General features: G+C 44.3%; 1 pseudogene; it reads left to right on the plus strand.

Moving 5' to 3' along the window:
- The first annotated feature begins 353 nt into the window (after positions 1-353).
- Positions 354-852, plus strand: LOC139362605 (cytochrome c oxidase subunit 7A2, mitochondrial pseudogene; annotated as a pseudogene).
- The last annotated feature ends 18187 nt before the right edge of the window (positions 853-19039 follow it).

Genomic DNA, 19039 nt, shown 5'->3' on the forward strand with positions numbered 1-19039 from the left:
TTGACAGACTCTCACTCTGTTGCCCAGGCTGGAATGCAGTGTCACAATCTTGGCTCACTGAAACCTCTGCCTCCCAGTTTCAAGTGATTCTCATGTCCCAGCCTCCTAAGTAGCTGGGATCACAGGCATGTGTATTTTTATATTTTTAGTAGAGACAGGTTTTCCCCTGTTGGCCAGGCTGGTCTCGAACTCCTGGTCTCAAGTGATCTGCCCACCTTGGCCTCCCAAAGTGCTGGGATTATGGGCGTAGGCCACTTGCACCTGGCCCATGGTGAATATTTGTGGAGAAAATAAGATATCTTTGGGTTCCCAGTGTTCCATTGTCACAGTTGGTGGGCAGTAACTGAACCAAGATGCTGTGGAATCTACTGGCTGTTTATCAGATTGCCCAGAGGACCATAAGCACTGCTTTTTATACGTATTTTGAAAATAAAGTTCCAGAAAAGCAAAAGCTGTTTCAGGAGGATAATGGAATTCCAGTACATTTAAAGGGTAGGGTAACTGATACCCTCCTCTACAGAGTAACCATGGTTCTTAGAGTTGGTGGGATGGCAAACGCCATAAATCTGCTGGCCATGGCTTCCTTTCCCAAGAAGCAACACTGACTTCGGTTATCCCAGCAATCACTTGGTTCAATTTCATTGAGCTCTATATGGACCAATTATCTGAGCTCTTCTTTGGGCATCAATATTTATTGACTTATACTTACCGTCACCAATAAAGCAGTTTTTACCACAGGGGGTGGGAGATGTCTCTGATTTTAGAACAAATCTGTGGGGTGAAGAATGTGGGAGTGAAGGGAGATATTCATGAAACAAGACCATCAGTGTGTTAACTGCTGAAGCCAGGATGATGGGGGATTTTGCTTATATAAAAGCCAAATGAATAGATTATTCTCAGATTTCCATAATAACATTGCTAAAAATGAGCCATTCATCAAAGAAAATTGTACTAGTTGGCCAATTTGCCAAGAATACTTTCTTTTATTAAACTTATCTCAGTGAAACAGCTGAGTCAACAGTAATTAGACCAGTCCTTGACTTCAGTCAAAATATGATAAGAGGGTAAAGGTCTAAAAACATGGCCTTTCATTTTCTATAGATATGAGCGAGGAAGGCGAGGAGAGTCCAACTATCCCGTACTGCCCAGTTCCAAAAGATTTGATGTGCAAGTCTCAGGAAGGCAGTCTCCCAGGTCACTGCCGAGAGCCTCGACTGCGAGAGAGTTGACTCCAAGCTTGCTGTTTGGGAAGCCATCTGACTTTGAAGAATCTGAGACTCTAGGTTTAAATATATATATATATATTTATATGATGAATATATATATATATATATGATGAATTTATGAATTGATGAATTCTTAAGATGTTTAGGCATGTTTTTAGGAAGAATATTATCAGATGGCAAGAGGATATCTGCATAGCAGAACTGCCAAAATGGGAAGTGTGGACAAGAAACTACCAAGCAAACAATTGATATGGTGAACTCATATTGATGACTTCTATACACCAAAGAAGCTGCATAAACAAAAGAGAAAACAAAAGAAAAAAGAAAAAACAAACAAGTATAGAGAACATTTATAGCCTCATGAATAGGACTTAATATCCTCGATAATATAAAGACCTTTGACAAATCAGTAAGCAAAGAGGGACTGTGGTAGAAATGATGAATTAGCACTGAAAACTCATGCCCGCCTGCTACACGCCTTCCTGCACCTACAAAGGCCAGAAAGGTAAAAGAAGCTCTATACATCAGCTGTCTTTAAGTAACAAACCACCCCCAAAAAACTTAGTGGCTTAAAACGGCAACAATTTATGATCTCTCAAGAGTCTGCAGCCATCTCATCTAAGCTAGGTGTACCCACAGGTCTGTGGTTGCTTGTGGAGCAGTTCATCTAGGTTGAGCTTAGCTGGATATGGCTCTAATCCATATGGTTCAATCTCTTTCAGGGACAGCAGGCTAGCCCAGGTATGTTCTCATCATAGCACTGGCAGGGGTATAAGAATAGCAAGCCTCAGCTGGTAGTAGTGGCTCACACCTATAATCTCAGCACTTCGGGAGGCCAAGGCGGGCAGATCACTTGAGGTCAGGAGTTCAAGACCAGCCTGGCCAACATAGTGAAACCCCATCTCTACCAAAACTACAAAAATTAGCCAGGCGTGGTGGCGCACACCTTAATCCCAGCTATTCAGGAGGCTGAAGCAGGAGAAGCACTTGAACCAGGGAGGCAGAAGTTGCAGTGAGCTGAGACTTCACCACTGTACTCTAGCCTGGGTGACAGAGCAAGACTCTGTCTAAAAAAAAAACACAAGCCTCAACACACACACTTTTCGAAACTAGGTATCACATCTACCAATATGTCACTCACTAAAGCAAGGCATTATAGGGGAGAGAGAAAAAAAAACTTTCCTCTAGCCCCTCAGGTTCAATGGCTGGGGCCCTGCAAATTAGAGTGACAAAAAACAGGAGAAACGGTTTATCATTACATGTGCATAGAGAGGTCTTCATAAAAAAGTGAAGACCCAGGGCAGGGCGCCCTGACTCACACCTGTAATCCCAGCACTTTGGGAGGCTAAGGCAGGCAGATCCCCTGAGGTCAGGAGTTTGAGACCAGCCTGGTCAACATAACCCTGTCTCTACTAAAAATGCACAAATTATCCAGGCATGGTGGTGCATGCCTGCAATCTCAACTACTTGGAGACTGAGGCACGAGAATCACTTGAACCCGCAAGTGGAGGTTTCAGTGACCCAAGATCGCGCCACTGCACTCCAGCCTGGGCAACAGAGCAAGACTCTGTCTCAAAAATAAATAAATAAATAAAAGAATAAATAAATAAAAGAAGAGAAAAGTGAAGACCCAAAGAAGCAATTAGACCCAGTATACCATTTGATCAAAGAATGATAAATTGTGGAAACAAGACGTGACAAAGGGAAAGGGTTTTGAGTTTCTATGGGGCAGTAAGTTGTGGGAAGGTAAATATATGGGGGAAAGTAATAGAAGATAAGGGTTATTTGAGTAAGGTTTATTTGCAGACTCTTCCCAGTGCGTATCTTTCATGGCCATAAAACCCACAATGCTAAGCCACCTAGCGAGTGGAGAGAAAAAGCTCTCCTCCATAAGGAAAGGTCCTAAAACTCAGGGATGGAGAGGCAACCTGGCTGGACCTGGCCTTCCCCCACACAGGGCACTGGCATGCCCCACACAGGCATGTGACTGAGGTCATCTTGAACCCTCCAGCCAACCCCAGCCAGCAATAAATATCACCAAGGAATTCCAATGAACACCACATGAAGTAAAAGAACTGGTCATCTATGTCCTGCCCAAATTCCCTGATCCACAGAAGCATAAGAATAGTTGTCATTTTAAGCCAATACATTTTGGGGTAATTTGTTACATAGTAATGGACAGCTAGAACCCCTGACCAATATAACTCTTAGTAGGAAATGGGCAAATATCTTAAACAGATAATTCACAATAGAAGAAATATAGACTACTGAGAATATGGAGAAACTGTGTCCCAAATTCATTATTAATAATAAAGAATAAACTGAAACAAATAGACTATGTGTCAACTTGAGAAGTTTGTGTTTTTGTTTTTAATACCTGGTATTTGCAAGACTGTGGTAGAAGTGCTATTTTCTTATACTCCTGATGCTATGGTCTGAATTTTTGTTCCCTCTAAAACTCATGTTAAACCGAGGCAGGTGGATCACTTGAGTTCAGGAGTTTGAGACCAGCCTGGCGAACATGGTGAAACCCCGTCTCTACTAAAAATACAAAAACTAGCTGGGTATGGTGGCAGGTACCTGTTATCCCAGCTGCTCGGGTGGCTGAGGCAGGAGAATCACTTGAACCCAGATAGCAGAGGTTGCAGTGAGTCGAGATCATGCTACAGCACTTTAGCCTGGGTGACAGAGCAAGACTCCATCTCAGAAAACAAAACAAAACAAAACAAAAAACAAAAAACTTAACCCCCAATGTGGCAGTATTGAGAGGTGGGGCCTCTAAGAGGTGATTCGTTCATGGCCCTGTGCCACGAGTGGATTAATCCATTCATGGACTAATGGGTTATCACAGGAGTAGGACTGGAAGCTTTATAAGAGGAAAAGGGACCTGAGCTAGCATGCTCACCCCACTCAGGACTCTACAGAGTCCCCACCAGCAAGTAGGCAGATGCACCCCTTTGACCTTGTGCTTCCCAGCCTCCGGAACTATAAGAAATAAATTGGTTCTTTATAAATTACCCAGTTTCAGATACTCTCTTATAAGCAATGGAAAATGGATTAAGATACCTGACTATGAACATGTCTGGTTCTTTTTTTTTTTTTTTTTTTTTGAAACAGGGTCTCACTCTGTAACCTAAGCCTGGAGTACAGTGGACACAGTCACAGCTCACTGCAGTCTCAAACTCCTGGGCTCAAGGGATCCTCCCATCTCGGCACCCAGAGTAGATGGAACTACAGGCACACACCACCACACTCGCCTATTTTTTTTTTTTTTTTTTTTTTTTTTACTTTTTGCAGCAATGGAGGTCTAGCTATATTGTCTAGACTGATCCGAAACTCCTGGCCTCAAGCAATCCTCCTGCATTGGCCTTCTTAAAGCACTGGGATTACAAGTGTAAGCCACCATCCCTGGCCCAAATATAAGGCTTTATGAAGAATTTTCTCAACAGGCTTCAGCAGACTTAGATTTTTTTTTTATATACATATATACACTGTGACTGTTAATTCTACTTCTAGGAGTTTATCCTCCCCCAGAAATAATCAGATGTGCATAATGCTTTACAGACACAATAATCCCTGATACACAATTAACCAGAGGAGAAAACTGGACACAACCTAAGAGTCCAAAAAATAGCAGTCATTAAATTGTGGCACGTCACACAATGAAGTATTTTGCCAATATTAAAAATAACGTTTAAGAAACTTATAAAAGTATAGGTGAATTTTATTTCCTTTATAGGTTATTTTTCCTCTGAAACTTTTTTCTGTTTTTTGTTTCTGTTTTGGTTTTTTTGAGACAGGCTCTCACTCTTGCCCAGGCTCAAGTGTGGTAGCATGATCTCAGCTCACCGTAGCCTTGACATCCCAGGCTTAAGTGATCTTCCCACTTCAGCCTCCAAAGTAGCGGGGACCACAAGGCATGCACCACCATGTCTGGCTAATTTTTGTGTTTTTTTGTTTTTTTTTTTTGTAGAGATGGGGTGTTGCTGTGTTGCCCAGGCTTGTCTTCAACTCCTGGCCTCAAGCAATCTGCCCGTGTTGGCCTCTCAGAGCTCTTGGGATTACAGGCATGTGCCACCATGTCCAGACTAAAACATTTTCTAATTACAAAAATTGTATGCACCATAAAGCTTTCAATTTGCTTTTCAAGACAAAAAGAATTAATTTTGAAGAAATAAACTGTTACAAAAGAAAAAAGAATGGTAGGAAACGTGTAGGTTAAGAGATACAGTGTATGTACCTTATTTAGATCTTAATTCAAATAAAGTGTCTTTTACAAAAGAAACAATTGTGGAAATTTAAATACTGTCTGGATATTTGATTAAGAGTTTTTCTTATTTTATTTTATCTTATTTTGAGATGGAGTTTCGCTCTTGTCACCCAGGCTGAAGTGCAATGGCATGATCTTGGCTCACTGCAACCTGTGCCTCCCGGGTTCAAGCGATTCTCGTGCCTCAGCCTCCTAAGTAGCTGGGACTACAGGCACCCGCCACCACACCAGGCTAATTTTTGTATTTTTAGTGGAGATGGGATTTCACCATGTTGGCCAGGCCAGTCTCAAACTCCTGACCTCAGGTGTTCCGTGCCTCGGCCTCCCATAATGCTAGGATTACAGCGTGAGCCACTGTGCCCTACGAGTTAATTTTTAAAAAAAACATGAAATTATGATATTGAATTTACACTTTTAACAAGAGTTATACTTTACAGATTAACACACACACCCCTCCCAATAAGACTAGTAGACATTTCACCTTGAGTATTTGAGGAGAAAGTGGAGATGGACCTGAGAAAGAAGACACAGTAAAAGTATTTCCCAATGAGAAATAAAAAAAATCGGCCAGGTGCGGTGGTTCACACCTGTAATCCCAGCACTTTGGGAGGCTGAATGTGGGTGGATCACTTGTTGCCTGGTCAACACAGTGAAACCCTGTCTCTACTAAAAATACAAAAAAATTAGCCAGGCGTGGTGGTGCACGCCTGTAATCCCAGCTACTCAGGAGGCTGAGACAGGAGAATCATTTAAACCTGGGAGGCGGAGGTTGCAGTGAGCCAAGATCATGCCACTGCACTACAGCCTGGCTACAGAGTGAGAATTCATCTCAAAAAATAAAAAATAAATAATAAATTCTAAGCCTCTCAACGGACTAAATGGATCCTCTCTTGGCCAAGGGGACTCCAGAGAAAGCTTGGAAGCTGAGTTCACAGCCATAAGATAGGAGATCGAACACACCTCATTATACCCACTCTCTCGCTAACAGTACTTAGGTTTTCTTCCATAAGGGCTAAACAGGAACCAGTCTTTGCAAAAGACTACTAGCTCATCTTCCCAGGCACAGAACAAGGACAAGATGAAACTAATCATTCCTTCATCCCTTCCCAAGACTCAGCCTTTTCTATTCGCTTTTTCTCCAGATCTTCACCTTGTCGTTTGTAAAATGTTGGTTCCCTGGGTGCTAACTAAAGTCTTACAAGTATGTAATCATTTGCCTCACTGCTGCCCCAACCCCCTTTTTTTTTTAAGGAAAATGTAATAAATAGTAAATTTTTTTTTTTTTTTTGAGACAGAGTTTCGCTCTTTTTGCCCAGGCTGGAGTGCAATGGCGCGATCTCGGCTCACCGCAACCAACGCCTCCCGGGTTCAAGCGATTCTCCTGCCTCAGCCTCCCGAGTAGCTGGGATTATAGGCATGTGCCACCACCCCGGCTAATTTTGTATTTTTAGTAGAGACGGGGTTTCTCCATGTTGGTCAGGCTGGTCTTGAACTCCCGACCTCAGGTGATCCACCTGCCTCGGCCTCCCAAAGTGCTGGGATTACAAGCGTGAGCCACCGTGCCCGGCAAATAGTAAATTTTTTAAGAACCTCTTTGGAAAAAGCAGCCACAGATTCTATGACTCATGTTTTTCCCCTGTGCATCCTCAAGCTGGCTTAATAAACCTTGGTAGTGTGAGACTTAGTGCCTCAGTCACTCATTTTGGTTATAATTTTGGTAACCATGAAAGGATTACAGAGAAGAGATTAGCTCCTCTGACCTGCAGCAATTCTCCTGCCAAGAGATTCTCTCTGACTGTGCAAACTGCAAAGGTTCAAAAGCTTGTTCTCTCTCCTGAGGTTCCCTGATCTCCTGAAATTTTTGGTTTGAGATTCAAGGTTTATTTTGCCAGGGAACTCCTCTAGAAAAGGAGTTTGCTCACTTCCGATAAGGAAGCTGAGTTTGCTGCTTTCATCCCAACAAAGAGCAGTCTTCAGCTTGGGCTGCACCTCCAAGTAAGGCGGTGGCTTGGGATTTCATTTGGGGATTTGGTAGCTGAAGGTCAAGGTTTATTGACAGCTGGCTGTAACTTCTCCTTTATACTCAGAGATCCCAGCAATAGGTAAATTTTGCTATTGCTTTTTCTGCATTTTTCGTTTCGTCCATCTTCTGTTAGATTTGACCAAATCTTACCATGCCCCCCATGTTGAGTAAAACCCCTGCAGCTACAGAAAATCAAGTTTCAACCTTAGAAACACTGGCTGGTTAAAATAAATCAATATTTTACCCCCCAAATATTTAAAATATATATATATATATATTTTTTCTTTCTTTCTTTTTTTTTTTTTTTTGGATACAGACTCTTCTAAAAGAGAAGAGGCTACAGTTGCCCAGGCTAGAGTCCAGTGGTGCATCTCAGCTCACCGCAGCCTTGACTTCCCAGGCTCAGGTGCTTCTACCACATCAGCCTCCCCAGTAGTTCGGATTACAGGTGCATGCCACCATGCCCGGCTAATTTTTTGTATTTGTTGTAGAAATGGGGTTTCACCATGTTGCCCAGGCTGGCCAAAATATATATCTTTGACATATTTTAAAGCAGCTCTGCCAGACTTTCTGTAGTCTGAATCTCGGAAAGGTTAGCTAAGGCCTTCATTCTGAAGGCTCCTTTGCACACACGTTAAATAAATGTGCATGCCTTTCCTCATAATCTGCTTCACACCAGTGATTTTTTTCAGTGAACTTTTAGGGGGCTAAGGGCCTATGACTCCCACAGTGTGGCACAGCAAGCAGGGTGGCCAAAGCCATTCTTCTCTTCTGGAACCCACAGTGAAGAGAACCCAGGAGCCTGATCTGCCAGCCAAGAACTAGGAATTTCTCATCAGCCAGGCTGTCTGTGGACTCCAGCTGGGTGGATGGTAAAAATCACTGTCTCATCTCCAACGTTCTTCTTTTGTTTTGTTTTTGTTTTTGTTTTAGATAAGATCTCACTTCATCACCCAAGCTGGAGTGCAGGGGTGCAAACACAGCTCACTGCAGCCCCAACCTCCAGGGTTCAAGTGATCCTTCCACCTCAGTACTCCCAAGTAGCTGGGACTGCAGACGTGCACACCATGCCCACATAACATTTTTAGTATTTTTTGTAGAGATAGGATTTTGCCATGTTGCCACCTGGTCTCAAATGCCTGGGCTCAAGTGATTCTCCTGCCTCAGCCTCCCAAAAGTGCTGGGATTACGGGTGTGAACCACCATGCCCAACCTCACCTGCAAAGTTTTGATTATAGAAAAAAAGGATTTGTATGATAGTCTTGCATTGTGGTGACTCTGCTGTAACTCTGGTATTTTGTGTTATGAATATTCACATCATTTGATCCCTTTTCCTCTAATCTCCTTTTTTGTTGCCACTTTTCTTCTTCTTTCTGTGTTCTTCTGTCAGAATGAAACTGACCCAATTATCCCATAGAAATTTACAGTTCACCATCTCATAGATGTTTACAGTTTCTTTTGAATAAACATAGAAATTTACCTTTCCAGTCTTGACACTTGAGAAAGTTATATTCACCTTATCTGAGTTCCTTTCTCAAGAAACCAGCCATCAGGTCTCCCAGATAGAATCAAAGAATTGAAACTCATCGGATCACCACACCTGAATAATGAGATGCCAGACCTCTCTCGCTTTATGATTGACAAACCCACCAACTGCTGCCTGTTGACCAAGGTCCCTTTCCTGCCCCTTCCTAATTCCTGTTTTCCTGCATGTTGTTACATTTCTGCTGTATAAACTCCTAACTTTAGTCAGTGAGGAGATAGATTTGAGTCTGATCTCCCATCTCCTCTGCTGCAGCACCCAATTAAAGCCTAGCAATACTGGTTGTCTCAGTGAGTGGCTTTCTGTGCAGTGAGCAGCGGGACTTAGCCTAAACCTCTAGGGTTTCAGTAACAATAAAGGGGGGTACCATAGGGTAGAACACGGGCCTAGAACTCTTGTAAGCCCCTGTAAGCCTGCTGTTCAAAACGGCACTGCTGCCTGGTCAGTCTTTTGTGGTTCTGACTGGACCAGTGTCTGTTAAGACAAACTTTGCTATGGGTCTCTGAAACAAAAACCAGATGAAGTTTCCCAGTCTTCTTGTTTCATGTCCTTGAGAGCTTCACTTTGTGACTAAGAGGGGATACTCTTAGTCTCTGCCATCCAGAAAATGTGATTTTTCAGGTCCTCATCTGATTTTCTGAGGGTCCAAGACACATAATATTTTAAGAAGCTCATTTTTTACTCTGAATGTATCAGGCTCTTATGGGAGTTTTGTCTTAAAAGGTCCCCTCCCTACAGGGCTTTTGTCACCTTTTGCTCTCTCTCTTTTTTTTTTTTTTTTTTTTGAGACGGAGTTTTGCTCTTGTTGCTCAGGCTGGAGTGCAATGGTGCGACCTCGGCTCACCACAACCTCCGCCTCCCGGGTTCAAGTGATTCTCCTGCCTCAGCCTCCTGAGTAGCTGGGACTACAGGTGTCTGGCACCATGCCCAGCTAATTTTGTAGTTTAGTAGAGACGGGGTTTCTCCATGTTGGTCAGGTTGGTCTCAAACTCCCAACCTCAGGTGACCCGCCCGCCTCAGCCTCCCAAAGTGCTGGGATTACAGGCGTGAGCCACCATGCCTGGCCATCTTTTGCTATCTTAAGTCTATTTCTAAGAGTAAATTTTGGGGGATCATGAAGATGCCTCCTCTATACCCTTTCTAGGAATATCTCTAGTTTATATGATAAAAAAAAAAAAAAACCTGGAAAATTCCCACCTAGGCTTGAAAGGAGCTTTTGGATTGAGTCACTGTTGGAACTAAGTAAACCACTGAAAATAAAAAAAAAAAATGTTGGAGATATCTTATTCCAAGCAAAGTTAGGAAGTTACCCTATATGGTCTAAAAAGGAGAGGCATGAATAATTTGTCCCTTGTTTAGCATATAATCAAGAAATAACCATAAAAATGAGTAACCAGCAGCCCTCAGGGCTGCTCTGTCTATGGAGTAGAGTGCTTCTATGGTTTAGAAGCAGAGGTCACTGGAAAGGATCCTATGGGTTTCTTTAAGGTGCACTTTGTTCTCCCTCCTCCACCTCCCATGGCTGCCCCTTTCCCAAACCTATGAAATCAAACTATGACTCACCTCATGCCAAATGACAAAAGCAAGGTCCCAGTAGTAGAAATAGGAGACCTAAGGCAAACCATTAAAACAGGGTATAAAAATGTAAATGCCTGGTTAAAATGGATTAAATATTCTGTCCACATGTTAAACAAAGGCAACTGTTATGCTTGTGCACACGGCAGGCCAGAAACCCAGACTGTCCCCTTTCCACTAGGGTGGTCCTCTAGTTGACCGGGCATGGGCTGCATGGTAGCTGTTTTCCAGGATTATTCAGCCTGGGATAACAAGTCATGCCAAGCTCTCTGTCTGCTATATCCCGAAGTTCGACACCCTGTGGGTCAGCCCCCAAGGGCCATCCAGCTTCTGTCTCCCAACACTAAGTTCACTTCGTATCTCTTACGACTAGGAGGAAACTCAGCATTCCTTGGAGACCTGAAGGGATGCAGTGAGCTTAAGAATTTTCAAGAACTTACTAATCAGTCAGCCCTTATTCATCCCTGAGCAGATGTGTAGTGCTATTATGATGGACCTTTACTGGACACTCTGCCGAGTAACTGAAGTGGCACTTACGCTTTAGTCCAATTGGCTATCCCTTTCACCCTGGCATTTTATCAACCAGAGAAAGAAAAAATAAGATATCGTAAAGCAAAAGAAGCCCCTTATGGGTCTCTCGACTCTCACATCTATTTAGACACAATTAGAGTCCCACAGCAAATACCAGATCAATTAAAAGCCCAAAATCAAATATCTGCAGGATTTGAGTCAATATTTTGGTGGGTGACAATAAAATATAAATTGTATAAACTACGTTTATTACAACCAACAGCCATTTATTAACTACATTAGAGATGCTGTTAAAGGAATAGCTGAGCAATTAGGGGCTACTAGCCAGATGGCTTGGGAAAAATAGGATAGCCTTAGACATGATACTAGCAGGAAAAGGAGGAATTTGCATCATAATTAAAACTCAACGTTGTACCTTCATCCCCAAACAACACGCCCCTAATGGAAGTATAACAAAGGCATTGCAAGGTCTGATTGCTCTATCCAATGAGTTAGCCAACAACTCAGGGGTAAATGACCCCTTTATAGGATGGCTAGAAAAGTGGTTCAGTAAATGGAAAAGAAAAATAGCCTCAATTCTTACTTCCTTCGCAGCCATCATGGGAGTACTTATTCTTGTTGGGTGCTGTGTCACACTAAGGAAGGAGACCACTACTACTCCTGCTGCCCTCCTCCCCCAACCTTGCCTAGTTCACAAGATGGGAGGAAAGAGAGAAAGCAGAAAGTCGGAAAGAAACAAAAGTAAGATAAATAGTCAGACAACCTTGGCACCACCACCCAGCCCTAGGAGTTAAAAAAGTAATAATAATATCATCAACCCCTGACCTAAACTACTTGTGTTATCTGTAAATTCCAGACATTATATGAAAAAGCATTGCAAAGCTTTCTGTTCTGTTAGCTGATGCCCTCTTCTTCTTAGTGCCTCAATCGCTCATTTTGGTCATTACCAGAAAGGAACTCATATTTAGCTGGAATCTATGCCAGGTAATGTTACAGAGGGTAGTAGTCAGACATGAACAGGGCAGGAGAAGGCCCCCACACCCCACCAGGAATGTCAGGTGATGGTCCAGCAGTTGTCACACTGCCTCTCTAAAATAGTAACTGGTCTAAGCCAGCACCAGGGAAAGACAGTTTCCCAATAGATTGAAAAAACACCTGAAACTGGTGATTGGCAGCTTCCCGTTAAGATATCAGGAATTAGGTGAGTGGGCTCAAGCATGTGCATTAAGAGGCAAAATAGCAGAGTTTAACTGGCATATGACCTTCCAGGTGCATTCCACCAGAAAAGGGAAGAACACTTACCTCAGCGGAGCATGCATATGACGCTAGCAAACACACTGCGCATGTTCACCTCCCGAGCCTAGCAGGCCACCACGCATGCACGCGGCTCCCCCGCACTCTAAGAGAAGAATGAGGGGAAGATGCACAAGATGCTGAAAGTATGCCGGCATCTAAATCCCTAAATCCAAGGTCAGAGGGGCACTTGTCCTTCAGGTTGCCACTTGGGCCTCATCCAAGTGTGCTTTCCTTTCTTTCATTCCTGTTCTAAAGCTTTGTAATAATCTTTCACTCCTGCTCTGACAACTGACTCCTTCTCTTATTCTGCCTCATGCCCTTCTGCCAAATTCTTCTGAGGAGGCAAGAATTCAGGGAGGAAGGGAGGGAGGGAGGGAGGGAGGAAGGAAGGAAGGAAGGAAGGAAGGAAGGAAAGAAGGAAGGAAGGAAGGAAGGAAGGAAGGAAGGAAGGAAGGAAGGAAGGAAGGAGAACGGAAGAAGGGAAGGAAGGAAGGAAGGAGAAGGGAAGCAGGGAAGGAAGGAAGGTGAAGGGAAGAAGGAAAGGGAAGGAAGGAAGGAAGAAAGGAAGGAAAGAGATATATACTTGAATAAGGATCAGTGAGGACCAAAGCCCCAAAATGACAAATGCCCCATAGGACAGAGTGGGGTAGCATTTCTAATGTAGTGCTAGCCTGTGTTCCATCAAAAATAGGTTTACTGGTTGGGTGCAGTGGCTCACGCCTGTAATTCCCGCACTTTGGGAGGCCGAGGCAGGTGGATCACTTGAGGTCAGGAGTTTAAGACCAACCTGGCCAACATGGTGAAACCCCAACTCTCCTAAAAATAAAAAACATTAGCTGGGCGTGGTGGTGGGCACCTGTAATCCCAGCTACTCAGGAGGCTGAAGCAGGAGAATGGTCTGAACCCACGAGGCAGAGGTTACAGTGAGTTGAGATTGTGCCACGGCACTCCAGTCTGGGCAACAAGAGCGAAACTCTGTCTCAAGAAAAAAAAAAGTTTACAAATTCCATCATAACCCTAAGGCAATCACTTTGAGATCTGTTCACAAGAGCCATAGATTTATCATGTAACTTCACTTCATTTGGTACAAACTTTGGTTTTTTTGGAGCTGGTCCCATTTGGGAAAATCAGAATGTAGATCTGGAATTTAAATATTGCCTACAAAGCTAAATAGACAAAATACAGTTATTTCTTACCCGAAACAAATGTTTGTGGCATCTAAGGACTGATAGGTTGGGACAGAATTAAGATAGCGTTAGGAAAGGGTACCCTAAGGTTGGATCGAGTTGCCCTTTACTAGGAAGAAGAGAGGCCTGGGAAAAATTTCTAACCAGGAAGGTAGACATTTTTTTTTTTTTTTTTTTTTGAGGCGGAGTCTCGCTCTGTCGCCCAGGCTGGAGTGCAGTGGCGCGATCTCGGCTCACTGCAAGCTCCGCCTCCCGGGTTCCCGCCATTCTCCTGCCTCAGCCTCCCGAGTAGCTGGGACTACAGGCGCCGCCACCACGCCCGGCTAATTTTTTTGTATTTTTAGTGGAGACGGGGTTTCATTGTGTTAGCCAGGATGGTCTCGATCTCCTGACCTCGTGATCCGCCCGTCTCGGCCTCCCAAAGTGCTGGGATTACAGGCTTGAGCCACCGCGCCGGGCCCAGGAAGGTAGACATTAATGTCCACAGTGAACATTAGTCAATGGTTACTTACGAGGTATGCTATTTTTAGCGATGTTTACGTACACTCTCGTTTAGTTTTAATACAGCTCATAATGAGCTGGTACTATTATAACTTTTACAGAGGAGGAAACAGGCTTCACATGTGTGCAGAAATCAGTGAAGCCTGCCTGTCACCCATACTTGCTGGGTTCAACGTGAATGGCACAGGCAAGGAGAAAGCTCTGTGACCAGCGGCACCAGAAAGAGTGAAAGGGCGCCATCTAGTGACTGTCATGGTGGTCGGCAGTACAGTGGTTTTGTGTGTGTGTGTGTGTATGTGTGTGTGTGTGAGAGAGAGAGAGAGAGAGAGAGAGAGACAGTTTTGCTCTTGTTGCCCAGCCTGGAGCACAACTGCTGATTACCAATTTCAGTTGTTTCTATCTATTGAGAAACTGCCGCTCTCTGGTGCCAGCTGCAGCCAATTATCATTTTAGAGAGGCAGTATGACAACCTCCGGGCCATCACTTGACATTTCTGGTGGGTGGGGGGAGCTGTCTCCTGCCCTGCTCATGCCCCCACTAGCTACCTACTGTAACATTCTTGGGTATCTTGAATACAGTACTAAGCACCTAAAAAAACTCCACTGGCGGCTGGCACGGTGGCTCATGCCTGTAATCCCAGCACTTTGAGAGACCAAGGTGGATGGATCACGAGGTCAGGAGTTCGCGACCAGTCTGGCCAACATGGTGAAACCCCATCTCTACTAAAAGAAAAAATAAGCCGGGCATGGTGGCATGCACCTGTAGTCCCAACTACTGAGGAGGCTGAGGCAAGAGAATCACTTGAACCTGGGAGGCGGAGGTTGCAGTGAGCCGAGATCGCACCATTGCACTCCAGCCTGGGCAACTAACAGTGAAACTGTAACTCAAAAGAAACAAACAGACAAACAAAACCACACACACACACAGAGGCAAAACGGCGGCAGAGGGTAACCTTCTGGGGGCCATTCCACCAGAAACGGGAAGAACAACTCAGGTGAGCACGCCGGCAGCTCCAGTGAACACACGTAACTCCCGCAAACATGCTCGCCTCCCAAGCGCAAGCAGGTCACTGTGCATGCGGGTGGCTCACCCTAAGGGAAGAATGAAGGGAAAGGGGTGCAAGACGCCGGAAGCAGGCCAGCGTGTAAAATCCTAGGTCCAAGGTCAAACGGAGCACTTGGCCTCCAAGGTTCCCCCTTAGGCCTCTTCCAAGTGTACTTTCTTTTCTTTCATTCCTGTTCTAAATCTTTTTCATCAACTTCCACTACACTCTAAGGCTTGCCTCGGTCTCTGTTCCTGCCTTATGACACTCCGTCTAATTTTTTCTTGTGAGGAAGGAAGAGTTGAGGCTGCTGCAGACCTGTACAGATTTGCTGCCAGTATCTCAGATAACTTCCACTACTAGCAAGAAAGCAAAAACACCACATCAATGAACCACTACCATGTAGCTTAAGAGCTTTAAACTTTCTTCACTTTTCCTTTCTCTTTTTTTTTTTTTTTGAGATAGAGTCTCGCTCTGTCACCCAGCCTGGAGTTCAATGACACAATCTTGGCTCACTGCAACCTCCACCTCCAGGGTTCAAGCAGTTCTCCTGCCTCAGCCTCCTGAGTAGCTGGGATTATAGGTATGTGCCACTACACCTGGCCAACTTTTTGTAGAGATGGGGCTTTGCCATGTTGGCCAGGCTGATCTCAAACTCCCAGCCTCAAGTGATCCACACGCCTCCGCCTCCCAAAGTGCTGGGATTACAGGTGTGAGTCATTGTGCCCGGCCAATTCTTTACTTTTTCAAGTAAATAGATGCACACTGATTAAAAACCCAAATGAACGAAGGCTGGATACAGTGGGAAGTCAGCCTCCATATCCCCCAGCTACCCAGTCCTCCCCAGAAGCAACTGCTGTTACCAGCTTCCTATGTCCCCTTCCAGAGACAGTGTAAGTAAGCAAATATTTTGATACAAATAATAGCACACCATGGTAGCCGGAATAAAGCCTCCTCACCAAGATGTCCGTGTCCTAATGCCTGGGATCAGTAAATATGTGACACGGCAATAGGGACTGGCAGCTGATTAAAGTTAAAGACCTTGAGGTGGCAGATGAGCCCGGATTATCCAGGTGGGCCCCATGTAATCCCACAAATCCTTAAAGCTGAGAACCTTCCCAGGCTGTAGTCAGAAGATGTGACTTTGGGGTTAGAAAGACCTAGAGTTGCTGGTACTGAAGATAGAGGAAGCCAAGAAATGCAGGTGCAAAAGCACTGATTCTCTCCTTGGCCCCGGTAAGGCAGGCAGCCCTGCTGGCACCTTGGTCTCAGGCAGGTGAGGCTTGTGTCAGACTTCCTACCCCAGAATCAGAAGGCCATAAGTTTGTGTCTTCAGCCCCTAAATTTGAGACCATTTGCTACGGCAACAATAGAAAACTAATAAATACACTAGTACCCTTTTCTTTCCTTCTTTCTTTCTTTCATTTTTTTTTTTTTTTTTTTTTTTTTTTTTTTGACGGGGACTTGCTCTGTCGCCCAGGCTGTAGTGCAGTGACGTGATCTCGGCTCACTGCAACCTCTGCCTCCCAGGTTCAAGCGATTCTCCTGCCTCAGCCTTCCAAGGATTACCCTCAGCTAGGATTACAGATGCACAGCACCACACTTGGCTATTTTTTTTTTTTTTTTTTTTGCATTTTTAGTAGAGACATGGTTTCACCACATTGGCCAGGCTGGTCCGGAACTCCTGACCTCAAGTGATCCACCCACCTCAGCCTCCCAAAGTGCTGGGATCACAGACATGAGCCACTGCGCCCAGCGGCTTCTTCTCCTTCCCTCCCTCTCCTCCCTCTCCTCCTTCTCCTTCTCCTCCTCCTCCCCATCCCCTTCTCCTCCTTCTCCTCCTCCCCCCTTCCTCCCCCATTCCTCCTCCCCCTCCCCCTCCTCCTCCCCCTCCCCCCTCCTCCTCCTCCTCTTGCTTTGTTGCCCTGACTGAGTGCAGTGGTGCAATCATGGCTTATAGCAGCCATAAACTCCTTGGCTCAAGCGACCCTCCTGACTCAGCCCCGGGAGTAGCTGGGAACACAGATATGCACTACCACACTCAGCTAATTTTTAAAAATTGTTTGTAGAGATGGGGTCTATGTTGCCAAGGCTAGTCTTAAACTCCTGGCCTTAAGCAATCCTCCCACCTCAGGCTCCCAAAGTCCTAGGATTAGAGGCATGAGCCACCGTGCCCCACCTCCTTTCCTCACTTAATACATTTTGAAGCCTTTTACAATATTTAGAGCTGCCTCATTCTTTTTAATGGCTGCATAGCATCTCATCATGTGAGTATTTAATCGTTCTATTAAGGATGGTCACAGGGCTACTTGAGATGTATAAATAAGTTATAAATAAGTCTGTAATGTCATACTTCCCAATTATTCTCATCTCTTAGCACACACAAATATGTTAATATTTATATAACACACTGAAGCAAATTGAAGGCACTGAGGTCATTTACCTTGGACCTTGATGGAAAAGGTTACTAATAATATATTTTCTTTTTATTTTTCTTTTTTCAATGAGACAAGTTTTCATTCTGTTGCCCAGGCTGGAATGCAGCGGCATGATCACGGCTCACTGCAGCTTCAGCCACCCAAGTACCTGGAACCACAGGTGCACACCACCACACCTGGCTAATTTTTTATTTTTAGTAGAGACAAGGTCTTATACGTTACCCAGGCTGGTCTGGAACTCCTGGGCTCAAGCGATCCTCTCACCTCAGCCTTCCAAAGTGCTGGGATTACAGGCATGAGCCACCATGCCCAGCCTATATTCTTTATATTATATAGTTTTGTTAGTTTTTTCAGACAGGCTCTCTCTCTGTCACCCAGTCTAGAGTGCAGTGAAATGACCTCAGCAACCTCCCCCTCCTGGGCTCAAGCTGTCCTCCTGCCTCAGCCTCCCAAGTAGCTGGGACCACAGGCATGCACTACCACACTTGGCTAATTTTTGTATCCTTTTGGTAGAGACAGGGTTTCACCATATTACCCAGGCTGGTCTCAAACTCCTAGACTCAAGCAATCCATCTGCCTTGGCTCCCAAAGTGCTAGGATTACAAGTGTAAGCCACCACACCTGACATATAGTTATGAAACACACCAACACACATACAGGAAAATATATTGATATTGAATTTATATATAAAACTTTTTTAAACCAAGGGTCCCACTCTGTCACCCAGGCTGGAGTACAGTGGCATGATCCTAGCTCATTGCAACCTCAAACTCTAGGGCTCAAGGGATCCTCCCACCTCAGCCTCTCAAGTAGCTAGGACTACAGGTGTGTGCCACCACACCCATGTAATTTTATTTTATCTTTTTGGAGTCAGAGTCTCTATTGCCCAGGCTGGTCTCAAACTCCTGGGTTCAAGTAATCCTCCTACTTCAACTTCCCAAAGTGTTGGTATTACAAGCATGAGCTACCACACCTGGCCTATACAAAACTTCTAAGTCTTTAATTATTTTGAAGAAGTTGATTTTTAAAAAAATTTTTTAATTTATAATATCAGGCTTTATAAGATTTAATATTTTAAATATCAGGCTTTATGCCTGAAATAGTTGATTCTCATTATTCACCACAGTTATGTTCTATAAAGTCACTGCAAACACTGAATCTGTTAATACTAAATTATTGCTCCTAGTGGAAATACAGGGTTAAGTTCCTATGAGCCTCTGGCCACATTTTTGTAAACTGGAATGCCACTTGTGGTATAGGTTCATTTGCCAACTTCCTTGCATAACAAACCAGTTTCATTAGCATTGAAAACCTGTTCTTCCACAGGATGCTTTTCCTGTATAACACTCGGCAGGTATTTTAAAAATTCTTCCAGTCTCCTGATCTGCAGAACATGCCTCACCTGCA

Source organism: Macaca nemestrina, chromosome 4, assembly GCF_043159975.1.
Source record: "Macaca nemestrina isolate mMacNem1 chromosome 4, mMacNem.hap1, whole genome shotgun sequence".
Taxonomy (NCBI): Eukaryota; Metazoa; Chordata; class Mammalia; order Primates; family Cercopithecidae; genus Macaca; species Macaca nemestrina.